Below are 27,576 nucleotides of genomic sequence, written 5' to 3'. Positions count from 1 at the left end.
CTCTCTCTCTCTCTCTCTCTGCCTGCCTCTCCATCTACTTGTGATCTCTCTCTGTCAAATGAATAAATAAAATCTTTAAAAAAAAAAAAAAGATTTCATTTTTTGATAACTGAATAATATTCCATTGTGTATATATAACACATCTTCATCTATTCATCTGTGGAAAGACATCTGGCCTCTTTCCATATTTGGCTATTGTAGACATTGCTGCTATAGACATCAGTGTGCAAGTGCCCCTTCAGATCATTATGTTTGTATCCTTTGGATAAATACCTAGTAGTGCAATTGCTGGGTCATAAGGTAGCTCTATTTTCAACTTTTTGAGGAACCTCCATCCTGTTTTCCAGAGAGGTTGCACCAGCTTGCGTTCCCACCAGCAGCATGAGAGAGTTTCCCTTTCTCCTCATCCTCGCCAACATCTGTGGTTTCTTGATTTGTTAATTTTAGCCATCTGACCAGTATGAGGTGGTATCTCATTGTGGGTTTGATTTGTATTCCCTGATTGCCAAGTGATGTTGAGCATTTTTTCATGTGTCTGTTGGCGATTTGTAAGTCTTTGAGAATCTGTTTATATATTCTGCCCATTTCTTGACTGGTTTATTTGGGGTGGTTTGGGGTGTAGGCTACAAACTTAATTTTGTGTTCCAATTTCATCTACCAGAGGTAGAGGAGGAAAAGAAAAGGTACTAATTTAGACTAAATCATGTCCACCAAAATATACTGTTTGACAATGTGGAGGAAACGTGAGCCTTGATTGAAAATGGGCACATCATCTCAGGATTTATAAACTGTTTCACCAAAGAAAGATATATTGGAATTTGCTAGACATGTAGCCTGGTATTTTACAATAGATGTGTCTTCTTGCACAAAAGTGAGCTGAGATGGCCGGGGTTGGGGGGAGATTGGGCTCAGTGATAAACTTAACAACTTATAAATACCTTATGCATTGTCTCTCTAATCAAAGAAGTCTAAGATGGGTATTGCCTAAAGTGGTAGTTCCTTGGTAAAGTTGAAGAATTTTGTTCATGTAATTCTCATTATTTCCTCTCTTGTTTTTCAGGGTTTTTTTTTTCTTTTAATGGAGATATAACTGACATATAACATGTTGTGAAGTTTAAGGTGTACAACGTAATGATTTGATACACTGATAGTGCAATGTGATTGCCATCAAACTGTTAGCTAATACCTTTATTATGTCAGAATTACTATTTATTCTAGCAATGGGAACAATTAAGATCCATTCTCTTAACAAGTTTAATGTTTAAATACAGTTTTATCATCTATAGTCATCGTATTTATGTTAGATCTCTAGGCTTTGTTTATCTACTAGTTGCAAATTTGTATCTTTTAAACGTAAAATGTTCAGGTTTTAACCCAATTAGAGATTTTGAAGTTTTAATCCATAAAGAAATAAAACTGACTAATAATTGCCTAAAATTAGTACCTTTAATATATAAGGAAGTCTTTATAACACAATGACACTAACCATTCACAATCTGTATAGATCATTATGAAGAAAAAAATTAGTTATAAATTAAAATGTTTGCTTACTATTTAATATTTGTGTAGTTTCTGTAATATCTCAAAATAACAAATAAAACATTCTAAAACAGGGGAAACTGGGTGGCTCAGTGGGTTAAAGCCTCTGCCTTCGGCTCAGGTCATGATCCCAGGGTCCTGGGATCCAGCCCCACATCGGGCTCTCTGCTCAGCGGGGAACCTGCTTCCTCCTCTCTCTCTGCTTGCCTCTCTGCCTACTTGAGATCTCTATCAAATGAATAAAAAAAAAAAAAACTTAAAAAAAAAATTCTAAAACATAAGGGAAAATAATTTCAGAAATTTAGACCTTGGTTAGTAAAGATTTTAATATGTACATTATAAAATTATTTTATACACCAATGGAAAAATAATATCTAATGTATACTTCTTTAAAAAAATTAATTCCAGTGTACTAACATGCAGTGTTATATTAGTTTCAGGTGTACAATATAGTGACTCAGTACTTTCATATATTACTAAGTGCTCATCAGGATAAGTGTACTCTTAATCCCCTTCACCTATTTCACCCATCCCCCACCTTCTTTCCCTCTAGTAACCCTCTATTTGTTCTCTGTAGTTAACAGTCTACGTTTTCGCCTGTCTTTTTTTTTCTTTTTGTTTTATAAACTCCATATATGAGTAAAATCATATGAGAAAAATCCTATGTATTGTCGTTCTGTGATTGATTTATTTCACTTAGGATTATACTCTATAGATCCATCCATGTTGTTGTAAATTGCAAGATTTCATTATTCTTTATGGTTGAATAATATTCCATTATATATAAAATCACATCTTCTTTATCCATTCACTTTACATTGGACATTAAAGCTGTTCCTATATATTTTGGCTGTTATAAATAGTGCTGCAATAAACTTGGCATACATATATACTTTTGAATTAGTGTTTTTGTATTATTTCAGTAAATATCTGGAAGTGGGATTACTGAGTAAATGGTAATTCTGTTTTTAATTTTTGGAAGAATCTCCATACTAGCTTCTATAGTGGTGGCACTATTTTACATTTTATAATTAATATGAAATGAGTTTAAATATCCATTTAACTTTTCCTCTGAAGTTTGTTGTTTAGAAACTGCTTACACATTGTGTGCAATCTACAATTAGTGTGCAAGAAAAGTTATAGAGAGAAAACAAGTAAAGATCTCAATAAAGTGGTGTTGGTTTATCATCACATATACTTGCTTGATTCAAGAACAAACAGAAAATTGTTATTGATCTCTCACCTTGAATACCTACAAGGAAGTTTTAACCCTGATTTAATTAACTATATAACAGTAACACTATGTAACAGATTTTTCTGTTGTTATTAACCAGGAAAAAAACTATAATGCATTTAGGGGAAACAATAATTCCTTCAAGAATGAGTGTTCTTCCTTTAGGATATCAACTGATATTAAAACAAAGAAATGTAACTGAGAAATGAAAATTTCCCTGTAGAAATATCAAACCCTAATTTTCAGAACACTGACCTTTGTTTTAAAGTGTTAAATCTTGATTAGCAATTATAATTCCTTATGAAATTCAGATGATGGATCTTGCTTTGTTGCTTCAGTTTATTATTCTTGTTGGCAATTGGAAAAATAGGAGAAAAACTTTGAAATATGTGAAATATTTAAAAAGCCCATTTCCCAAATTATTCGAAATTAAGTCTCAAAATTGGTAACCTGGAATATTAATACATATTTATTTTTCTTTTCAAAATATTGGGGTCTTTATTCCTATGGGTTGAGACTCTTCCTAAATATTATAGTCATGACATAAGAGTAGCACGTGCATCTAGGCTTACAAAATTATTGCAATTTACATTGATATTTAATGTTTGCAAAATATTTGTGAAAATATTTTGAAAAATATAATCTATAAATAAGTTATGTGATATTTTAAAAGCTGTTGAAATTTAGATTGTCAATTATAAACAGGAAGGAAATGTTACCTTGGGGATCTAGTTCATTTGAATGGTCAGTGAATTCACTGAAGGTATGTGAACCTGAAGTAGATAATCTAGATTGTCAGCACTGAAATTCTGCCATACTATGATATTGTCAGAGGAACGAAAGTTGACATAAATGGAGAAATAAAAACTATACTGCAGTATACAGTATTATAGAGATAATATATAGATTACAAGAAGAAATGTGATATTGAAGACACATTGTATTAGAAATCTAAATACATGGTCTTTATTACTACTATGTCACCCTCTCATAGTTTTGGATGACATCTTCCCAATTATACACAGATGGATTCAAATTTGCTATCTCAGATTAGAAGCACCACTAAGAGGTAAATTAGAAAAGAAATGTAAAATACCTACTTTGGGACAGGATTTGTATGTGCATGCATGTATACGCATATATTTAAGTGAATTTTTTAAAGGTTTAAACATACAGACACACTTCTTTAGACATGGTTTCCTCTAGATCTTAACATATTTAAAATAGATTATCTCAAGTCTTTAATAAGTACATCTGGGCCTCCTTGAGGACCATTTCTATTGGTTACTTTATTTCCTGTATATGGACGATATATTCTGTTTCTTTGTGTGACATATAATTTTTTGTTGAGAACTTTACATTTTGAATATTACCATGTGGTGCTCGCTTCAGCAGCACATATACTGAATATTACCATGTGGCCTCTCTGGAAGTGGCCTCCCCAGGATGTGTTCCTGTTGCTTGTTGTTGTTATTTCTTTGGTTCATGCCATTTCTGAACTAATTTTACAAAGTTTGTGTTCTTCGTTATGTGTAGCCACTGAGGTCTCTGCTCCATTAGCTTAGTTAAGGTCAGCTAATGATTGTGTAGAGATTTTCTTACATGCTTGGAACCAAAAAGTTTCCCAGTCTTTGCAAAGTGTTATGTGAATGTGTTGGGGGCACACTTTTCATATTCTGGCAAGCAGTTTACAACTCTGCCTTAGTCTTAGATTCCAGCTGCAGAGGGCCTCAAAGTTAACCAGAGGTAAAAGCTTTGCCTTGTCTTACGTGTTTCCTGAGCATGCTGCAAACCCTGGGCATGCATACAGCCCTCTAGATTCCCAGGAATATGACTGTACTTTTCAAAGCCCTTATTCTCCTAAAACGTCTCATTCCCTCAGGTCTCCTAAGCTTTTTGGTTAATCTACTGTCTGGTCAAATTTCTATTTCCTCAGTAACTAAAATACCCACCTGTACAAGTATTTTTGACAAATGCTCCCAGATAATAATTTTAAGTTGTGAGTCAGGGAAGATAAAGACAAACCTTTTGACTAGATTTTCCTAGAATTCAGGAGACAGATGAACTAACGATAATTATTTAGGAAGAAGATCAATTCTGTTCCTCTCAGTACCGGTACCAGAAATGTTTTGTTATTTTCAACTCTACCACTGGGCTGGGAGGTGGGGAGAGGGACTAGTGGAAGTTAAAATGGCAACAAGACTTACTGTTCCTATAGATTTTCAGCATTTTTCTTGAACAAGTATTTCCATAAGTGCTATAAGCTTTTGGCTAATTTCCAGAGTTCCAAAAAAGTTGACTCTGACAGTTATTATCATGTTGTTCATTGCTTTTATGGAGGGGCATATATTTGTATTTCCTTATTATGCTATAATTACCCATATTCTCTATTTTGATTTTTCCCTCTATTTGTTCATTTTTATTATTTGTTTTTCAGTTTATATATTTTTAAAAATTTCTTTGTTTTTCATTGGGTTCAGTTATTCAACATATAGTACAACATAAGTTTTTGTGGTGTGTTGGATGATTCATTAGTTGTATATAACACCCAGTTAATTATGTCTCAGAGTTTACCAACAGAAAAGTTGTATGGAATGTTCTTCATTGTCATTGTATTCTTAATCACTTGATTAAAGCTTTACTCAAATAACTTATTTACTTGAAGTATGGAATGTTCTTCATTGTCATTGTATTCTTAATCACTTGATTAAAGCTTTACTCAAATAACTTATTTACTTGTAATATGTATTTTTAATAACTTGTCATGTTTCTAATACCTAGCAATTTTTTGTCTGATGTAGAGTATTGAATCCATATGTGATAATAATGTCCTCTTAATTTCGTAATAGAGTTTTTGATCTGAAGAGTTTATTTTCAGAATTTCTATGAAAATCCATCCTATTTCTTTCATATTCACCAGTTAACCTGTTTTCAACTTAATATGCAGTTAATGTAACTTTTCCAAGGTGCAACATATTACTACCTACAACCCCTTACCCAGTCACAATTTAATGGCTTTTTTTTTCCCCCAAATGTTAAAGTTTCTGAATAAAAGAGGCAGAGGTGTGTTACTGACAGAAGAAAAAATTCTATGGTCACTAAAAAAATAATACAGAGTAGCATTTGACTAAATGATTTATTTTTATCTGTCTCTAATTTTGTTTGGGGTTTCTTTTTTTCCCCTTTTCTCTTTTTGTAATCTCTATTTCATTAAAAAGAGGATGTATGTGTCCTCAATTGTAATTTTCCATCCAGTTCCTTCATTTTTTGTGTGTTTTGCATAAATTTCATAAAGATTTTATCAATAGGCTGGTTTCAGACATTATATATTTTGTTTTCAAAAAATGTTTAGACATCTTAAGATGGAGCTGAAGAGCCTCTTAGCCACATGAAATATCCTAACAAGTTTTAAAATGGAAAGGAGTTTGGAAAATCTGTCATTAGTAGAAAACCTAGAATAGAAAGGAAAAAAGCAATAGGAAAACAACTTGGTGGGAAATTATGGTAGTTGTTCAAAAGAAAGTTTGTAAGGATGGTACACTTTAGACACCAGGATCCGAGATGATGTAAGACAAAATTTGGGGGTGTGCTGACTGACATAATAATTTGCTGATTAATTATAAGTAGAAAGATGGATGGGCCAAGGATCATGTCATAATTTATAATCTAAATAACTAGATAAATAACATTTTTATTAGTCAAGGGAGGAAATAAGAAATGAAATGTAAAATGTTTGAATGGTAGAGGAGCAAAAACAGTCCAGATCTAAGATGGATGTGTGATAGTTGAGGTAATGGCGGAATACAATCCACTGACTGAGGGAGCTGGGGGTGTGGGGAGAGATCTCTAATGCCTCTCACACTATTATACTACCCAACATCAGATTACCAATTCCCCTAGAATAAGCCACCCTAATTTATTTCCCCTTTATTAAATAGTAACTCCATTCTTCCAGTTAATGTAGCCACAAATATGAATTTATTCATGAATTCTTTTTTTTTCTTTCCCTCGCATTCCATAACCATAATCTGTTAGGAAATCTTGTTGGTTTAACTATTTCCTGTTCTAGTGTCATCATTTTGCCCTATAATAATCTCACTTAGTTTATTTTAAGAGCCTATTAACTAATTTCCCTAATAACATATTTACCCTTTTTCAAACTAGAGTATTCTCAAAATAGCACCTAGATGATAATACCTTGCTACTCTGTGTGTGACCCAACAACTCACATCTCATTGTGTAAAACATTACCTATAGGATGCCTTGTGAAAGAGTTGCAAGCATCAGGCTGTGCTACTCATCGTTTTCCTCTCTGACTGTTTTCACTCGTACTGGCCCACCCACACTGTTCTCCTTGCTTCTCTTTTAAAGCATAGCTTTGTTCTTCCCCCTTTTTCTCTGTATTTGAAAATGTCTTCCCCTGGATTTCTGCATTGCTCAATCCCTTACCTCTTTCAGATTTTAGCCAATGTCATACACTCACCTTTAAATCTGCAGTGTCTTACATACCTTCACAATCCCTAAATTTCTTCTCCTTTATTCAATAGTACTTCTCAGTTTGTTGACCCTATCCATTTTCTAGGGCTACTGTAACAAATTACCACAAACTTTGTGGTCAGAAACAACAGAAAATAATTCTTTCAGAGTTCCGGAGGCCATAAGCCCAGAATCAAGGTATTGGCAGAATTGGTTCCCTCAAGAGGCGTTAAGAGAGAATCTGTTCAGTGACTCACTCTTAGCTTCTGATGGCAGCTCATAACATTTAGCATCCCTAAACGTGGGGCTCCCTCATTTCAATCTCTGCTTCTGGGTTAACATAGCCTTTCTCCAGTACTTCTTTGTCTTTTCCTCTTCTTATAAGGACAGCTATCATTGCATTAGTACCTGTGCCCCCAATCCATGATGATCTCATCTCAGGATTCTTAAGTTAATTAAATATACAAAGTCTTATTTTTTTTTTCCAAATAATGTCACATTTATAGGTAACAGGAATTGGGATGTATTTTTAAGGATATAAATCAACCTACTACATTAACTTAGTATTCCTTCATTCATTCATTCTCCATTTCCCTAACAAAGATTATACATATTGTTTATATTAGCATTGACCAATTTCTGGCACACAATGGAAGCTTAATAAATACATGTTCAATAAGTGAGAAGAGAAAGTGTGGAAAAGACATAGGAGTTATCAATATAATTGAAACAACAAGTAGAAAAACAAAACAAAACAAAACAAACAAACAAACAAACAAACAAAAAAACCAGGGAAGGTGAATTTGAAAAAGAGATCAAATTTGTGTGAAAGTATGCAAAAAAAAAAAAAAAAAAAAGAAACCCCCCCCTGAAGTCAAAAGTGTGTTTGCATAATTTAAATAGGGAATGGTTGCTAATGTCAAATGTCAAATTGAAAGAGGCATAGAAAGGAACATTCCAGTGATTTTGAATATTTGAATTGTGTTTTAAAATCTTCATAGAAAATGGAAATATATCCAAATCTGAGAAAGGTTTGTACTCTGGAATCTTAGTGGTTATGTTACTACTTCATTAAAAATGACAAGATAATGAAACGAAATACTCTCTGTCACTGATTAGAACTCTTTGCCTCCATGGTTTGGGGCCCCTAGGTGGCTCAGTCTGTTAAGTATCTGCCTTTAGCTCTGGTCCTGATCCCAGGGTTCTGGGATTGAGCCCTGCATGGGGCTCCCTGCTTGATGGGGAGCCTTCTTCTCCCTCTCTGTTTGCATCTTCCCACTCCCACTTCCCCCATGCATGGATGAGCACTCTCTATCTCAAATAAATAAAATTATCAAAAGAAAAAAAAAAGAGAAATGAATAGATAAATAAAAAGAAAAATAAAAAGAGGGATACCTGGGTGGCTCGGTTGGTTAAGCGGCTGCCTTCATCTCAGGTCATGATCTCAGGGTCCTGGAACCAAGCCCCACATTGGACTCCCTGCTCAGCAGACAGCCTGCTTCTCCCTCTCCCTCTCCCTGCCATTCTGCCTACTTGTGTTCTCTTTCAGTCTTTCTGTCAAATAAAATCTTAAAAAAAAAAAAAAAAAAAATTTTTTTTTCTTTTTTTTTTTTTTTTTTTTTGGTGCTATTCTTGTGGAATCCCTTACCTCTTATACCCATTGAATTTCCAGTATATAGTGTATATGTTTGGTGTTTGATGAATATTGGGACCTATCAATATGTGTATTATCTCCAGACTCTTCCTTTTAAACTGGACACAAGTTATATTTCACTTACTAGTTATATTCTTCCAATTCCAACCTACCCATCCTGTTGTGATAATTTGTAATATTTTTCCATTAACAGTATCTACCAATAGAATTTAAAATAATTCAAAAAATTAAATTCAGCCTATTAATAGAAGCAGAAGTTATTTTCAGTATATAAATAATAACACTTCAGTATGAAAAGTAAGCATAGATGAATGCCTTTTATTCAGAATATTAAATATTGAATAATAGTATATGACCATAAGGTATCATTTGCCATTATATGTTTGCTTTTACTAGTAAAGAGAAACACTACAAAATAATGTAAGCAATTCAACTTTGACCACAATGAGGATGAGTTTACTATGTGCAAATATTTCAAGTATATTACCTTAAAACATTTTTTATTATTATTGTTTAAATATACCCATGGTATGTAATTTACATGACTCACATTGTACAATGTAACAAATGCAAAATTATCTAATATGTGAAAATAGTTTCATCCAATAATATGTAGACATTATATATTTAGAAAAGTAAACTGCTTTCTTAATTTTTGTTGAAATTTTCTTATTTAATATACATTTAGTGATAATTCATAATAATTTATCATTACAATGATTTGGTCCTAAACACAATTAATCCAGAAACCTATGTTTTTCTTTCTTTTCCTCCTTAATTCAGATTCTATATCTCTTCAGGAGGTATCCAATCTTCCCATGAAAATGTAGGTAGAAATTGTTTTGTGCCATCTTGTTGGTCTAGAGAAATTCAGTGCCTAATCTCATACTGAAGGACAAAGTCACTGTAAAAGAGAAAAGCAATTAAAATAATATAAGAGTTGAAAAATTGCTTCAGACGCTTGTTGATTTAAGTCAATATAATTTTACTGTTGGATTTGGAATTTGATTAGAGGAGACATAATTCTTATTTAATTATGAAGGCCTTGGCAGAAAGAGAAAGGAACTAAAAAACTGAGAGTAGTGAGAGATCGAACTTCCAAACTCCACCAAAGTGGAGAGAGTAATTATTGAAAAAGTGAACTGTAACAAAAAAGAAATTCTTCAAGCAGACAGTGAGAGAAGAGACAGGAGGAAGTTAGGAAACTTACCATGGACACAAAAAACCTCAACTATATTAATATAAAATTTAAAACAATTAATTCTACAATGCTTTTAGACCTATCCAAAAACTGAAAATAGAAAAATGGAAAAAGAAAAAAATACATAAATGATTAGAATACCACATCGTTTTTTGGGTTTTTGTTTGTTTGATTGTTTGTTTCCTACTTTATAGGATTTATTGGTCTGCGATTAAACTAATACCAATGGGGCACCTGGGTGGCTCAGTAGGTTAAGCCCCGCCTTCAGCTCAGGTCATGATCCCAGTGTCCTGGGATGGAGCCCCGCATCGGGCTCTCTGCTGGGCAGGGAGCCTGCTTCCCCCCTCTCTCTGCCTGCCTCTCTGCCTACTTGTGATCTCTCTCTCTGTCAAATAAATAAATAAAATCTTTAAAAAAATAATAATACCAACAGAACTATCATAAGATACACACCATAAGATATTTGTTGCTGATATATATCTGGTATCTTTCTGAATATCAATTTTGTAAATGTAACTAGTCTTTATTTATTTATACATACATACATACATACATACTCAGCTTGTCCCAGAAATTACTGGAGGGGGAACAATGCCATTTATATGTTATGATTTTCTTTAAATAAAATGTTGCTCCATTTCCTTAACCTTCTGGTAGATCAGCATATCATTATAGGAGCAACCAATGTTAGATCCATGAATACTAAGATTCTGAGAAAAAAATACTATGATAAAGAAGTACGGTCTTATGGGAACCCATTAAAAAACAACCTAGCCTGAATTTAAGTTAGGTGGTGGTCAAGCAAGAACTCCCAGAAGAACTTGTATATAAATGAGACCTGAAGAGTCCAATCTTGGAAATGAGTAGGAATGTCATCTCTTCACAAGGACACACACAAATAATAATAAAATTAAATATACATATATATATATATATATATATATATATTTAGAGAGAGAGAGAAATTCAGGTGCTAGAAAAATATGTAGATTAAAGAAATGAAAACATTTGGTGTGTGAGAGTATGCTCACTTGGGGGCTATGTGAGAGAGGAAGCTGGAGAAGTGATCTGGAGCCTAGTGCTAAGGAAGTTGGACCATCTGAAAGGAAAGATGGGTGAAGCAGTGAAGTGACTTGATCAGATTTGAGATTTAGTGAAATTGTTCTAGAGTAGTACCAAATCCATATGGTACATAATATGTGTAAAATCCTTTTGTCCAAAAGTTAAATAGGTCAAAATAATATATGTCCCCAAATAAATTTGATATACCAAGAAGAAACATTGAATTGGGGATCTGAAGATATGAAGTTCAACTTCTGCCATTTACTAATTGTGAGTTTAACCAAGTTATTTAATATCACTTTAAATGTAAATCCATAAATTAGAAATATAAACATTTTAATAATCTCATTCACAAAGTGGTTTTAAATAAGACCTTGAATGTACTTTTGAAATCATTAAATATTGAATATTTTTAGGAATATTGTTATGGATAAAATATCCAAAATACCTTTCAAAAAGGATAAGAGTAACATGTTAAAATTCAAAAGCTATAAATCTAAAGAGTAAAAGGAAAAATATTTTATACTTTAAAAGTTTTTTGAGGGGCGCCTGGTTGGCTTAGTGGGTTAAAGCCTCTGCCTTCGGCTCAAGTCATGATCCCAGCGTCCTGGGATCGAGTCCCGCATCGGGCTCTCTGCTCAGCAGGGAGCCTGCTTCCTCCTCTCTCTCTCTGCCTGCCTCTCTGCCTACTTGTGATCTCTTCAAATAAATAAATAAATTTAAAAAAAATTTTTTTTTAAAGTTCTTTGAAATAAAGCTCTATAAATGAAAAGAATTTATAAATCATACAGATTAGAACACACCTATTACATTAGTTATAACTATTGGCAGTTTTCATTTCTTGATACTTTTTATGACTTACTGAAATTACGAGGCCCTCAATTATAGTTTTAATGTAACTGTTACATCAGGCATTTGGTTATAATAGCATTTACGTAACAAAATTAGGTTATAATGAAATTTGTACCATAAGCATATGATTTAACCAGCATAAGAATTTAATTCATTTTTCTTATTTTTAAAATTAACTTAATCTTAAAATAATTAACTTAATCTTATTCTATCACGTGTACTTTGTAGGTCCTTTTAAATGTTTTTTGAAAAAGCAGATGATAAATAAAACCATTCTGCTTCGTTATCATTTGTTGAATAACCAGATGGAACTATGTATTTTAAGTCGGCGTAAACAGTTGTGGGTTTTAAGAACATTCAAAATAAAATGTTAGAAAAAAATACCATCAAATAATATTGAAAATTAAGGAATAGAATAATATTTAAGTTAGAGGGTGGGTTGGAAAGTAAATGGAGTTCTATTTGGATAAATTAAGCTTGAAATGCTTGTGTGACTTCTATGAAATCTAAAAGGGAATTTTACTTTTAGAAATAGATGCCTTTAGTTCAGGAATGGGGCAAAGACTGAAGGCATAGATTTGGGCATCAGCTACGTAAAGGTGATATTTGAAGTCTTGGGATTAAAAGAGCTTGAAAATTAAAGGAAATCCTAATTTCAAAAGTTGGCAAGAAAAAAGGAGGCAAGTGTGTCAAGTTGCAAAGGATTATCTGCCAAGTAAGAAAACAAAGGGAATCCAATGTGATAGAAACCAATGACAAAGAAAATTTCAGGAAAGATGAGGAAACTTACTATAGAAAGTAGATTGAAAAAGAAAATGAAAAATGACTATGAAATTTCAACAAATGCTTTTTTAAAAAAGGAAATCTTAGAGGTTCAGTCCAACATAAAAGTAGCAAATGTACCAGAAGGAGAGTAAGTAAATTTTGGAATGTGCAGCACAAAACTGTCTGAGAAAGACATTGTTTTTTATATTAAAATGACAAAAAACACTACAATTTTACTGACATTTTATAGAAAGTATTTTTTTTTAAAGATTTTATTTATTTATTTGACAGAGAGATCACAAGCAGGCAGAGAGGCAGGCAGAGAGAGAGGAGGAAGCAGGCTCCCCGCTGAGCAGAGAGCCTGACGCGGGGCTTGATCCCAGGACCCTGAGATCATGACCCAAGCCGAAGGCAGCGGCCCAACCCACTGAGCCACCCAGGCGCCCCTATAGAAAGTATTAAAGGAAGACAAAGAAGATTCTAGAGAAGTTTGGCTGAAAGACTGTTTCAGGAATAAGGAATAATGAAAGATAAAGTGCCCATCCTATATTGTTGTATATCACTATGAATATATAAAATAACATCCATCCTCTAGTAAAAATAATGGCTAATTTCTGAAAGATTATTGTCTTTACTAAGCAATCTGTGAATGTAAGTTATTTTATTGTAGGCCTTTTCTGGAAGTATAACTTGTTACCTCATTTAGTTATCATTAAATTTCTCTGGGGAACAGTACTAATGTCATCCTGATTTCACAAGGTTCAGGGTGTTTAGTATGGTCCAACAATCAGTAGTGGAGGCTTATCAGAATCAGGGCTTGAACTGTTAGTGGATAGTTCTGGGCTGCCTTCCTGATAGATTCTTCAAGGAGTTTACTGAGCTGTAAAAAAAAAATCTTAATACAAAACTTTAGAATTAAGAAGCATTGATAGTTCTCTAGTTTAACCCTTGTTTTATAAATGCAGAAACAAAGACCTAGAGAGGCTTTAACTCACTCAGAGCAGCAAACACATCACCTGGGAGCTCAGGGCTACTGCTCCTAATTTGCTTCTCTTTAACTACTATTTGAACTTCTCATAATCCCTGAATTTTGAATCTTACTTGAAGATCCCCCTGTTTAATAGAAAGTGAAAAAACTTTATATGACTAATGATGCTGTAATATATATGTATGTATGTAATATGCATATAGCTTATAATTATTCTTAATATTTCATCTTACAGTTTCCATTTTACTGCTGTCTATATTTGTGTTTTCCCAGTGTGACTATATTTTGTGTATATGCTTTATCTATATCAACAGTAGGACGGAGAGCCTTAGATTTCAATGTTTGAGAAGATAGTGGTTATAAGAATAATGAACTTTGAGTTAATCTCATTTGGTTCCAAGTTTATAGAAAAAAGTAGATTAATATGCTTTGTTTTTTTATTTAAATATATAATGTATTATTGGCTTCAGAGGTAGAGTTTAGTGATTCATCAGTCTTATATAATTCCCAGTGCTTATTACATCACATGCCCTCCTTAATGTCCATCACCCAGTCACCCCATTCCCTCACCCCTCTCCCCTCCAGCAATCCTCAGTTTGTTACCTATGATTATGAATCTCTTATGGTTTGTCTCCCTCTCTGATTTCATCTTGTTTTATTTTTCCTAATATGCTCTTAGCATTTAAAACAAATGACCCAGATTCAACACTGTGTTCTAATTCCTGCTATTAACTCAGACATTTTAGGCAATTCACTTACATTTTCATTTCATTGACTTTCATAAGAAGAATGATAAAACAATATTAATAATTAAATAACATCATTATAGTAATATTTTCTGTGAATGTTTCAGACTTTCCTATAGGAAAATAAGAAAATGGATACTAGTACAAAAGTTTTGTGGAACAGAAAACACATTTCAATTTAAAATATCAAAGTGGAAGGATCAATGAGTGACAGGCAGCAAATGGGAAGAATTCATTATTTATTTGTTTGTTTGTTTTTAGTTTCAAGTTTTTATTTAAGTTCCAGTTAGTTAACATGTAGTGTAATATTAGTTTCAGGTGTAGAATTTAGTGATGCATCACTTACACACAAACACCTAGTACTCATCATGAGTTCCTTCCTTAATATAATGGGAGGCATTAAAATATGCTGTTTTCTGTTCAAAAAACATGTGAGCTATTATTTAACAATCTTGTTTTAATGTCAAAGCAAAGAAGATCATAGACTTAGAAATCAAAGGGTCTCACGACTATCATATGATCTCCCTGATATGAGGAAGTAGAGATGCAACGTGAGGGGTTGGGGGGTAGGAAAAGAATAAATGAAACAAGATGGGATCGAGAGGGAGACACACCATAAAAGACTCTTAATCTCACAAAACAAACTGAGGGTTGCCGGGGGAGGGGGTAGGGAAAGGGTGGTGGAGTTATGGACATTGAGGAAGGTATGTGCTATGGTGAGTGCTGTGAAGTGTGAAACTGGTGATTCACAGACCTGTAGCCCTGGGGCTAATAGTACATTTTTTGTTAATAAAAATAAATTAATTAATTTTAAAAAATTAAAGAAAGAAGAAATCAAAGGGTCTCAGAGATTAGTTTCTCAGCTTCCTTCTTCTATAATTCAAGGAATTTTGAGAAATATGTCCACCAGCCATGGTCTCACAAAATTAGAACTAAAAGTCTATTCTAATGGTTGAGATATATGCATGTATGTATATATTTTTTTTTTCCCCAGAGTATCCTATTGTCTCACAGAGATAACACAGTTAGTCTCGGTGTCTAGATGGAAAACAGATTAACAGCCAGTGGTTGTATCCCATTTGGTCATCAATTCAAATGACTGACGTGTTCCAATTCTACTCCAGGCAATACACAGCAATGTCAGTTAAAAAGACACATTCCACAGTAGACTTTGAAAATTGCTGAGGATTGTGAATTCCCTTAACAGTGCAACATATAGTAATGTGGACACTTGGTCGATCAAAGTTCCCGTAACCTGAAACACTGAAGTCCCATTCCGTGATTAACCAGCATCTACCTTCTGAGTGCCTTCAGCAGCTTCAGAAGCATCAGTTGACACTTCGCCAGGGTTGACAGCATCCTCTCATCTGACAGAAAACAAAGAAAAATGTGTTTCCCAGATGTATTAACAGCAACATCTGTTCCTATCGATGATGGAAAAAACATAATCCTCTGAAAAGCAAATGCATACTATGTACTCCAAGGCCAGTACATATCTTGCATTTCAATATGACACAAGTTTTTGCTCTGTTATGCTTAGTTTTAGTCTCCAGTCTAAAGGTCGCTAGTTACAAGAAGGGTATTTGGAGGAGTCAACCTGGGACTACAGATAATTCATGTTAGTATGAATGTTTGCTCTTGCTGAACATCAGGATTCTACAGGCTGATTCAAAATGAGAGAAGATGTCATTTTGCTTAAAGAAATTCAATTATAGATTCAAATGCATCTGCTATTCATCACTTTTAATCATTGTCATTGTCCGATAAGAGAATGAAAGAAGGAAAGCTCAGTGTGGTGCTGACAGATCTCAGTCTCCGAAAGCATTCAATTTGTCAACTCTTTTCAGAGGGGGAAAAAATAGATCAAGTGGCATCTTATATGCCTTTTAATGGCTTTGGCTTGCTGAGCATTTATATTACATAATGCTAAAAATAAAAGAAATTTTACCCTTTCATTTTTTTCTGAAGGAATGCACAAATCCTCAAAATCATCACCTATGAATTTTAGGTTAAAGTTCAACACATGTGTTGTAATGTAAATCTTATATAAAATAAAGTAGTGAGCTGAGAAATCTCTCAGAAGTGCAAGACCCAATCAGTAATTCATTTTTATCTTGACAAGCTGGTGAAGGGACAAAAATGAATAAGGTAAACCAGATAGTTTTTATGAAAAAAATTCCCATACATACCTCTCATCAGTTTTTAGATTTAAATCATTTTTTCCTTTTAAAATGCATTCACCTGGGCAGGAGAGGACTTAATATCTTCACGTATCTTACTTTAATTATTTGTACATGTTCCTGTCTGCTTTACATCTATGTGAGATCATGTTTACAACAGAAATAAGAATTTTAATTGGGTAATAGTATAAAAAGTTAGTATATGTCTGATACAGAATTTTTGAAATTATAACACATCATTCACAAAACAACTATAGGAGTATGTGTTAAAACAAAATGAATTCACTGAACCAAAAATTTTATTTTACTTACCATTTTAATTATTCTACATCATTGATTAAGAACATAAAATTTGCCCAAAACTTCATTGTTAAAACATATTTAAATCAGCTTGATTATCAGTTTTAGCTTAATCCCAACAAAAAGAAATATGAAAATTTGAGAATATTTGCCACATCAGTAAACAAAGCTTCAGTTTCAATAGTCTGTACACCAGGACATTCACGTATACATACTAAAAGCTCACACAATAACAAAAGGATCGTGATTGTGAAAGATAGTTTTTTTTTTAAATATACATTTTCTAATGGCTTTTGCTGATTCTGCAAAACCTGATCTATACCTATCTGCAAAATAGAGTCCTACGTAATCCCAACAGAATATTAAATTGTAGTTAAGATCACAATTGTGGAATAGAAATTATAAGTAAGACAAAAATCACTAAATGACTTGCTTGAAGCAGTAGTGATCAGTTTTAGAATAGAAAGCAGTTTGAGTTTCACATGTTAATGTGAAATCTAAGAAAAGAGATAGATTTTATTGTATGGTTCTATTGTAATACATTTCTACAATAGTAATAGCTGCTGATTATTGAGTACATATTACATTTCAGGCACTGTCTTAGATCTTTTCCACTTATAGATGAGGAAATTAGAATAAAATATGTCCAATAACTTGTTTGCTTATATAACTAGCAAGTGCCACAAGTAAGATTTAAATAACTGTCTAGAATCTAAATCTCTAATAAATTCATCCTTATTAGGGATCATGTTGGAGTATAATCCATAAAGAAATTTTTCTAGGTATTTCATAGAGCATTGTTTTGCCAGCAAGGTAATGTTCACACCAACAAGATTTCATTCTTTCATTCAAAATATTGTCCCTGAACTGAATATTTAGTGCAATGGTAAAGCCAAAAATCATGGAACTTGTCCATGTGGACTTTTTTCTGTTTAAATGGATTTTGTTTTTTAGTAAAAACAAACCAATTTTAATGAATAGCTGAATAAATACACTATTACAAATAGTGTAAGTGATATAAAGGAAAATAGAAGTTAAATTTAGAGGGAATAGCAGGAAAAACTTGATTCAAATTGAGAATCCTGGGAAAGTTTCTCTGAGAAAGTGGCATTTAACCAAACACCCAAGGGCAGAGCAGAAAAAGAGCCAAAGGAAGACTGGAGAAAGAGTCTGGGCAGAAGAAACAATGATTGTGAAATCACTGAGTTTGAAAGAAGTGGGCAAGAAGATAAAAGAAAACAAAACAAAACACAACAAAGTGACCTGAGGTCACCTTCCTGGAGGGGAGTTGATCAAGTGATGAGATTGAAGGAATTGGAGCAGGAAACAGTGGTTTTTAACTGTGGGTTAGAGGCTTACGTATAGCAACCATCCACAAAAAAGGTACTGGAGTTACAGAGTGAAAGACCACATATGTGACTGTTAAATGTTTAAATTATTTTGACAAACCAGGCCAATCCATTTATTTTTAGTTAGCATTCACATAGTTTCACAATGGGGCAGTTAAAAATTCAAACACTGTTAGTAAACTAGGTACTTCCTAAAGTAAACATGCACTATGTCAACATGGGAAACCAATAAGCATTTTTAGTGGAAATTGATTTTGAATGTGTCAGAGCACATTCATTTGAAATATTTTTAATAAGGAATATAATTACAGTGTTTATTATTTTGCTGAAATATGTTGACTTTTCAGCACATGTCAGATGCACACAATATTAGTCAAATATTTAAAATATCACAAACCCAATTCATAAGCAATAAAACAAGTTCAGTTTTAGTAATTATCACTTATGTCATTATATATAGATTGAGACTTGCAAAAAATAGAGAAATAAAATACATATTAGTATTTAAAGTCATTACAATATATTTAAAATGTATTGGCCAAAAGAAAAGGCACTCTACTATTTGGTGTATTTAGAAGAACAAAATGTACTACCCAAAGCAAAGTACATATTTAACTCAATCTCTAACTAGATACTGATAGCATTTTTCACAGATCTAGAAAAAAAAATCCTAAAATTTGTATGAAATGACAAAAGACCCCAAATAGCCAAAGCAATCTTGAAAAAGAAAAGCAAAGCTGGAGGCATCACTTCAAACTATTCTGGACTTCAAACTAATTTACAAAGCTGTAGTGAACAAGACAACATGGTACTGGTGCAAAAACAGACACATGAATCAATGGAACAGAATAGAGAACTCAGAAATGGACCCTCAACACTATGGTCAACTAATCAACAAAGCAGGAAAGACTATCCAATGAAAAAAGTCTCTTCCAGTGATGTTGGAAAAACTGGACAGCAGTGTGAAGAAGAATGAAATTGGACCATTTTCTTATATATAATTATAAATTCAAGGTGAGTAAAGACCTAAATGTGAGACAGGAAATCATCAAAATCCTAGAGAACACAGATAGTAACCCCTTCAACATTGGCCATAGCAATTTATTACAAGATAGGTCTCCTGAAGCAAGGGAAATAAAAGCAAAAATGAAATATTGGGACTTCATGAAGATAAAAAGCTTCTGCACAATGAAGGAAACAATCAACAAAGTTAAAAGGCAATGGGAAATGAGTAGGAGAAGATATTTGCAAATGACCTGACAAAGGATTAGTTTCCAATATATATATAGAATTTATCAAACTCAACACCCAAAAAAACAAATAACTCATTTAAGAGTGAGCACAAGACATGAAGAGACATTTTTCCAAAGAAGACATACAGATGGCTAACAAACACATGAAAATATGCTCAACATCACTTATCAGAGAAATACAAATGTACACTATAATGATATAACAGCTCAAACCTGTCAGAATGGCTAAAATAAACAACACAGGAGAAAACAGGTGTTGGGGAAGATGAAGTAAAAGGGGGAACCCTCATGTACTGTTGGTGGAAATGCAAACTGGTGCAGCCACTCTAGAGAACAGTATAAAAGTTCCTCAAGAAATTAAAAATACAACTACCTTAAAATACAGAAATTGCACTACTAGGTATTTACCCAAAGGATAAAAAATTCTGATTGGAAGGGATACATGCACCCCAATGCTTATAGAAACATTATCAGCAATCACTAAATTATGGAAAGAACCCAAATATCCATTGACTAGTGAATGAATAAAGAAGATGTGGTATATATATACAATAGAATATTACTTGGCCATAAAAAAGAATGAAATCTTGCCATTTACTACGACATGGATGGGCTAGAGGGTATTATGCTATGAGAAATAAGTCAGAAAAAGACAGATACCATGTGATTTCACTCATATGTGGAATTTAAGAAATAGAACAGATGAATATGGGTGGGGGGGAAAGAAGCAAACCATAAAATAAACTCTTAGGTATGGAGAGCAAACTTAGGGTTGCTACAGGGGAAGTGACTAGGGGGTTATATGGGTGATGCATATTAAGGAGGGCACTCATTGTGATGAGCACTGGGTGTTGTATGGAAGTGATAAATCACTAAATTCCACAACTGAAACTAATGTTATATTGTATGTTAGCTAACTGGAATTAAAATTTGAAAAAAGAGAATAAGACTATAAAACACAAAACTGTGATCAGTAATCAAGATTTTCTGTTTAGTAGAAATGTCACAAAAAGCTATTCAGGTAACAATGTATGGTTCTGGCAGAGGAAATAATGTAAACGTAAAAATTTAACAAAAAAATTTAGCATCTTAATTGCTGTAAATAGATTTAAAGACTGAGACCTTTATGTCTGTATGAATTCAGAAAGCTATATCTTGAGGCTGCTATCCTCTATCTGAAAAATATCTACTTTACCATAGATCAATTACATAGGAATGTCAGTAAAGCCCATACAAATTTCATTGTGAAGACTACATATATCTCAATTATAAATCATTACAAGCATTCTGATACTTAACAATAATTCCTAGAAGATTTTGAAATAATGTTTTTATTTTTTCAAATGCTAAAAAAATCCAATTAAGTGGGTACAAATTTCTTATATTTATTCATTATAATCTCTCACAAAATAGCATACATATATTTTTCAGTTTTGTATTTGCAGTGGGAATCACAATTTGTCATAAGATGACTTTCCCAGTTTTACGGCCTTTAGCAATCTCTCTTATGACATATTCATAGCCTGATTCTCCTTGAGCCCTCATGAATCTTGATTTTACAGCATAAGTACAAATGCAATAGAACACGGTTCTCATTTAAATTATGTGAAACTGATATTGTGCTCCTTTCAAATGCCATAAGAAAGAGTGTATCTGGTCATGGCAAGGGTGTCAGAGGCAATGGAGACCGAAGTCTTAGAGAAAATGCTCTATACTTTACCTTCTCACAAACTTCAGTATCCTTTCCAAGGAGCATTCTGATACTGTCAGAGTATTTCTAACACTGGATTTTATTACAAGTCATAATGCAGCCTTCTTAATATAAGTTCCCATAACCCGCTGCAAGTACAGATGTTTTTAAATTGTCTATTCTTGCTGGAGATCAAAAGTTTATTTGAAAGTAGCATAAAACTTCTTTCTTCTGGTTCTCAGGATACTCATTCACTTCCAACTTACTCCCCAATGACATTACTATATCTATCATTTCAGAAGATAGAGAATTGGACTATGTAAATAAGAGAAACTTTCAGGAGATTATTAGCCATGTGTATAGTTAATTCAGGGAGAAAAAAATGCCTGTTAAGATCATCTTTTGAAGTTGTTCAGAATGTTGCAAAAGAACTAGATTCTATATTGCTGTTTCTCTTCTACCAAAAAGTGAAAATTTGGAATGCTCTTCACTTAAAAGGACAAGTTTTGGTATTTGTAAGATTAAGGCTAAAAATGTACTCTGAAGTCTAATGATTTCTTCTTCAAGACTACCCCAATTCTGTTTAGCTCCTAGAGTATTAGTCCTGTCGTTTTACTGATGTTTAACCCTCATTGGGTATGTTTTCATTTCTGCTTATAAGTAGAGTAATCCATGCAAAACTGCTTTTAATGTGATGGAAATTTAGGATTCACTGGAATCCAACTAAATTTTATCATCAGAATTAAAGTATGACCAAAAATATGATCAGTTATACTGTTGTACAAAAAATACAACACATCATGTCTATATATAGATACATACTTAGAAAGCATGCATTTTTCAAGTGCAAAACAGTGCTCAGAAATATCGGATACTTTGCTTTACCAGTACTATCTATAGCGAGGGCAAGTGAGTTGATAAGGATTTGCATTTTAAGCAGATAAGTCTCTCAGTCCTAGTTATGGTACTTATTACCTATGTGACAGTGACCAAATTATTGAATATATTTCATTCCAAATACATCATCTATAAAATGAGGATAAGAGATAATGAATAAAAAGGACTAACACAGAACCTAGATAAGTGAAATAGGTTCATCAGCTTCGTTTAATGCTGTCCACATAACTTTAGTATCTGACTAGCTGGCAGACGTGAATATGACTTTTCCAGGGCAGAATATTCTCCAACACAGTATGGATAGTTCATCAGGTTTTCCCATGGCTGGAAGAACTGCCTCTCAAAAACTGGTGGATGTCAAACTGGGTATCAGGACCACCTAAGGAATTCTTTCAAACTTCCCATGCTGATTAGGGTATATTCATTTTTGTGAAAACTGCATGTGTTTTATGACCCCTGAATTTCTATCAAGTGTTAGAATTACAGTGAATATGAGGTAGACTTGTTATCTCCCCAAGTAAATCTGAAGACTGCCACACACCTAAACTAGCACCATTTAAGACCTTCTGCTCACAGCAGTCCGTATCCCTTTACTTGGATGTTATGTTCAGACACAATTGACAGTTTCTGATTATGAATTTGTTTCCTGTGACAGGATAACACAAAGGGTTATGGGTTGGGAGAACATGTATTCTTTGGATGAAGTTATACCCTTCACAGTTAAGCAATGAATAGGAATTTGCTTTATAATCTTTATCCAGTCAATAAGTGTAATTTAGTCTCCTCAGACCAGATTCAAATCAAGTGTCAAGCTTAGAAACATTGAAGACCAGATGCTGACTAGTGACAATTCCACAACCGTTACTGCACATTACCTTACTTTGCCAGGTTGAGCTTTCAATCACTTTCCCTAAGCTTTTTGTGCTTTCTGCTCTTTCTGCATTTCATAAAAAATGGATATAGAATTATTGGGAGGTCCCAAATCATTTGCATGATATTGTGATTTTCTAGCTGATCTTTATATGTCACCCAACATAAACATTTAGGGTAGCTAATATATTTTCTGAGGGGTGTATACATGTATTTAGATGAAGTAGATGGATTTTTAGATCTCAGACATACTGATGGATGGTTTTGGAAGACTTCATTTATTTGGAATTTATTCTACTTAACTTCAGTCTTAGCAAAAATACAAATTTTCTCAGGTCCATATTTTTAATCTAATTTTAAAGTTATTTCCTCTTTTTAAATGATGAGGCCAAGGGCACCTGGATGGCTCAGTTGGTTAAGTATCTTCCTTGGGCCCAGGTCATGAGCCCAGAGTCCTGGTATTGAGTCCCACGTCTGGTTCCCTGCTTCTCAGGAAGTCTGCTTCTCCCTCCGCCCCTCCCGCACTGATTCTCTCACTCACTCTCTCTCTCCCCCCCCAAAATAAATAAATAAAATATAAAATAAAATAATAAAAAATGATAAGGCCAGTTAACACCTGTTTAAAGAGATGGTCCTTTATCAAATTTAGTTGACTGTATTAACTCATTTACTCAGAACATTAAATTTGCCTATATTTCACATATAATTAGATCATATTACATTTATATTGAGTATCTATACTAATTTTGTTATGATAATATAGCAAACAAATTTTAAGCTATAATATTGGATAGCAAAATACTCCAAATCTAGAATTTGTACAAAAATAGATGTTATCATAAATAAAGTTGTACAGAATTGGTTGGGTATTAGGTAGGGTGGCATAGTTAGAAAAACTCTCCTACCCTTGCTAATTTTTTTAAGGACAATGTGTTTGGAACCAGCAGTCAAGGAGAATAATTTCATTTCTTGTTTTTTGTTTTGTTTGTTGTTGCTGCTGTTGTTGTTTTAATTTCTGTTAATCCCTTCTTATTTTGGTGAACCACTTATACACTGAAGATTCTAGCCACTTCCCTTATACTGGACATATATAAGGCATAGGAAAAATATCCAAATCTCCTCTCATTCTATAATTCTGAGTTGAGAGCCACAATTAGATCTGTCCTTTTTCTTTCAGATCCCTTGTCCGCAGAGTACTCAACATTAGAAGGGCAATAGTTGAAAATGGTACTGAATGTGAAAGACTGAGATTCAAGGTCTAATTCTGCTTTTAACACCACTAAATTTGGATATGTGATTTTATCTCTCCATGCTTCCATTTCCTCATATGAAAAAAGAAAAATGACACACAGAACAAATGACAGTTACTGAGTACTTATTGCATGCTGGTGTAATGCTAAGCAAGTAACATATGCAGTTTTAATTTAATTCACCCTAAGGAATACAGGGGATAGGTAATATTATCTAATTTTAAAGAAGGGAAAGATGAGGGTCTGTTTCTATCTTAAATCCACACAGTTCTGCTACTAATATCTACCTTGAAATACTAATAGCGGTGGTATGTTTTCTATAAAATATAAAGTTATTATAAAAGTGGTAACTGTGATTGGAACTTGTAGTACTCTGACATTGTTTAGTCTCTCAGGGCTTATGCATGTGAACTGGACATTTATCAGCACCCAAGTTTAAAGAATAAAAATAAAATGAAATTTCTCTTTCCAGAATACAGTGTCTTTGGAATATTTGAACTATAGTAATAAGGAGACTGTAAACTGTGGAAGTCATTTAGACTAGGTAAGAAGATATTATGATCAGTTATATACTTTAAAAACCTACAAAACTAAATGATCAAATGTATGTATTTTCTGTGGTTTGTCAAACTATTAAGGGAACAGTTGTATGAACTATATATCCAGTATAATGTATGTATATATTTTAAAAACAAGTTACAAATTATATATTGTCTGAGTTATGGAATTTATGGAATATAGGTGGTTCTGTGCATTTATTATATATTTGTATATATTATGTGTTTTAGGTAATTTATATATATATTATAGAAAAAACTTAGAATAATCCACTCCAAAAAGATTATTCTTCTTGGATATTGGTATTTTAGGCCATTTTTGTTTCTATCATTGAAATTTTGTCAGTTTTCTTTGCATTCTGAAACAAATAAAATTACTTCATTAAATAGAAAAATACCCTATATATTATTAGTAAAAAGTTATATCAACCAACTGTGCAGAACTTCTTTTACACTAACATAAACAAAGAAACACCAATCTATAAAAAGGAGCCTTTTAATGTAACATAATAAAATAATTTATAGCAACTTAAAAGACAAGAATGTACATTTCTTTGTTCAGTTGTTATTTTGTTTTTATATTGGTACTGTGCCGAAGTTTTGCAAATATAGAATTATACATTTTACTTGTGAAGAGAGGTAAAGAGGTTGTTTAGTTAGTTATTAACCACCACACTAGTTCTGTTAAATACAAGGTGGCCTTTAGAAAATATTTTCTAAAATGGTGTACTTTGCTAGCATTTGGTATATCAGAATATTAAAATCAGACTTAGAATGAAGAGAAGTAAGCTCCCTGTGCCCAGTAAGAATTTGTACATTTGGTATTGTGGGTGTATAAGATTAGCAGATCCAGAAAACACTCTAAAAATTATTTTGTAGTGTTCACTGAAACAGGAGTTTGGGGACTACAGGGAATTTCTCTCATGTCTCCAATGGAATTTTGGTAAAAATCCTTTTTGTACAAATTATTTTCATGCTAAATTTAACAAACAGCATTCTGCCAATGGTTTGAAATAGATTTTTGTGTGTGCTTTAATTTTATTTGTCTTTATGCTTTTGTTTGCATATGGTGAAATTATTGCTCTCGTGCCAAATTATTTAAATGAAATTAACTATAAACACCAGGAGATAGGACTCAGCATCATATTTTGTTTCAACTAAAAGAAGGGCTTGAGGATGCTGTTTGCATTCTTAGTCACCCTGTGCACTCAATTAATTATTTCAGATATCCACTTGGAGCCTGACTAAATCCTCATGACTGTGACAGTTTAAAATAAATGTATTTAATAAAATGCACACCACCCAGAATATGTGTTAATTATTATGTTTGATATTCAGATAGGGAGAGATAAACAAGATACGTGGGATTCATTTAGTAAAAAGGAAGAAAGTTCTCTTAGGGAATCCTACAAATGTGGTCAGGCTACTTCAAAGTGGAAATTTAGTTTAAAATCATTAAAAGTTGGTAATGCTCCCACATATTTTTAAAGCAAAGCAAATACATTTTTTTGAAGGTTCTCAATCTTCTATGGGAGCTTTCAGCAATTTCTAGAGCTCAAGCTTGAGGATAATAAGATCACAATGGCAAAAGCAAAGGTATAAAAACATCAACCAAACAAAACACAGGCTATCATGAATGAATGAAGAAAAGAGCCAAGGCTGAGAGACACAGATTTCAGATATTGAAATTATGAAACATAATTTAAAATAGGTTTAAAACAATAAGAAGAAGCTGAAATTATGAGTAAAAGGCAAGCAATTTAAAATTGGCATCCATATATGAATAATATATATATATAATCTAGAAATTAATAATATACTTATATAAAATGTAATTGCTTTTAGCAGTGGACTAAGAGAAGCTGTAAGAAATTTGTGTCCTGAAAAATTGATGTAAAGAAATTATCAAAAAAGTGACACAGAGAAACAGAGTTTAAAAATATGAAAACACTGAGTACAGATCTTAAGAAAAGAGATAGAATATCTAAAGCACATCCAACTGGGCTTCTGAAGAAGATGAGGAAGAAAATGAATACAATATTCAACAAGAAAATCGATGAGAATTTTTCATAGTTGATTAAGTATAATATTCTATAGATTTAAGAAATCATGAGTCCCCTAAAAAATAGAGAGATACACACCCAGACACAACAAATACAAATATAGAACATCTAAGACAAAAAGAAAATCCTGAAAGCAGTCAGAAAGAAAAAGACAATTAACTTCAGTGGAATTATTATTAGTGTGACTCCTGAACTCGCCATTAGAAATAATGGAAGCCAGAATATGGTTAATGCTTAAATAATTCAAGGGTTCGGATGCTGCTCCATGTGTAAGTTATGACTTCCTCAGAACTTAACTACTAATAGCCTAATGTTGACTGGAAGATTTACCAATAACATAAACACAAATTAACATATATGTTGTATGTAATATAGATTATATACTGTATTTTTACAATAAGATAAGCCAGAGAAAAGAAAATATTAAAATAAGGTAGAAGATAAAATATATTTATGGTACTGTGCTACATTCATTAAACAATTCCAGACATAAGTGGATCTAGCAGTTCAAACTTACATTGTTCAAGAGTCAGCTGTATAGTGAAATAACATCAGTGCACTAAGAGAAAATGGTCAACCTTAAATGGTACATGAAGACAAAACACTTTTCAAAAGTTTTGGCAAAATAATGTTTTAAGCAAAATAAACAT

The sequence above is a fragment of the Enhydra lutris genome, unplaced genomic scaffold (assembly GCF_002288905.1).
Source record: "Enhydra lutris kenyoni isolate GAN:26980312 unplaced genomic scaffold, ASM228890v2 scaffoldscaffold21, whole genome shotgun sequence".
In the NCBI taxonomy this organism is placed as follows: Eukaryota; Metazoa; Chordata; class Mammalia; order Carnivora; family Mustelidae; genus Enhydra; species Enhydra lutris.
This window is presented reverse-complemented; position numbering follows the sequence as displayed.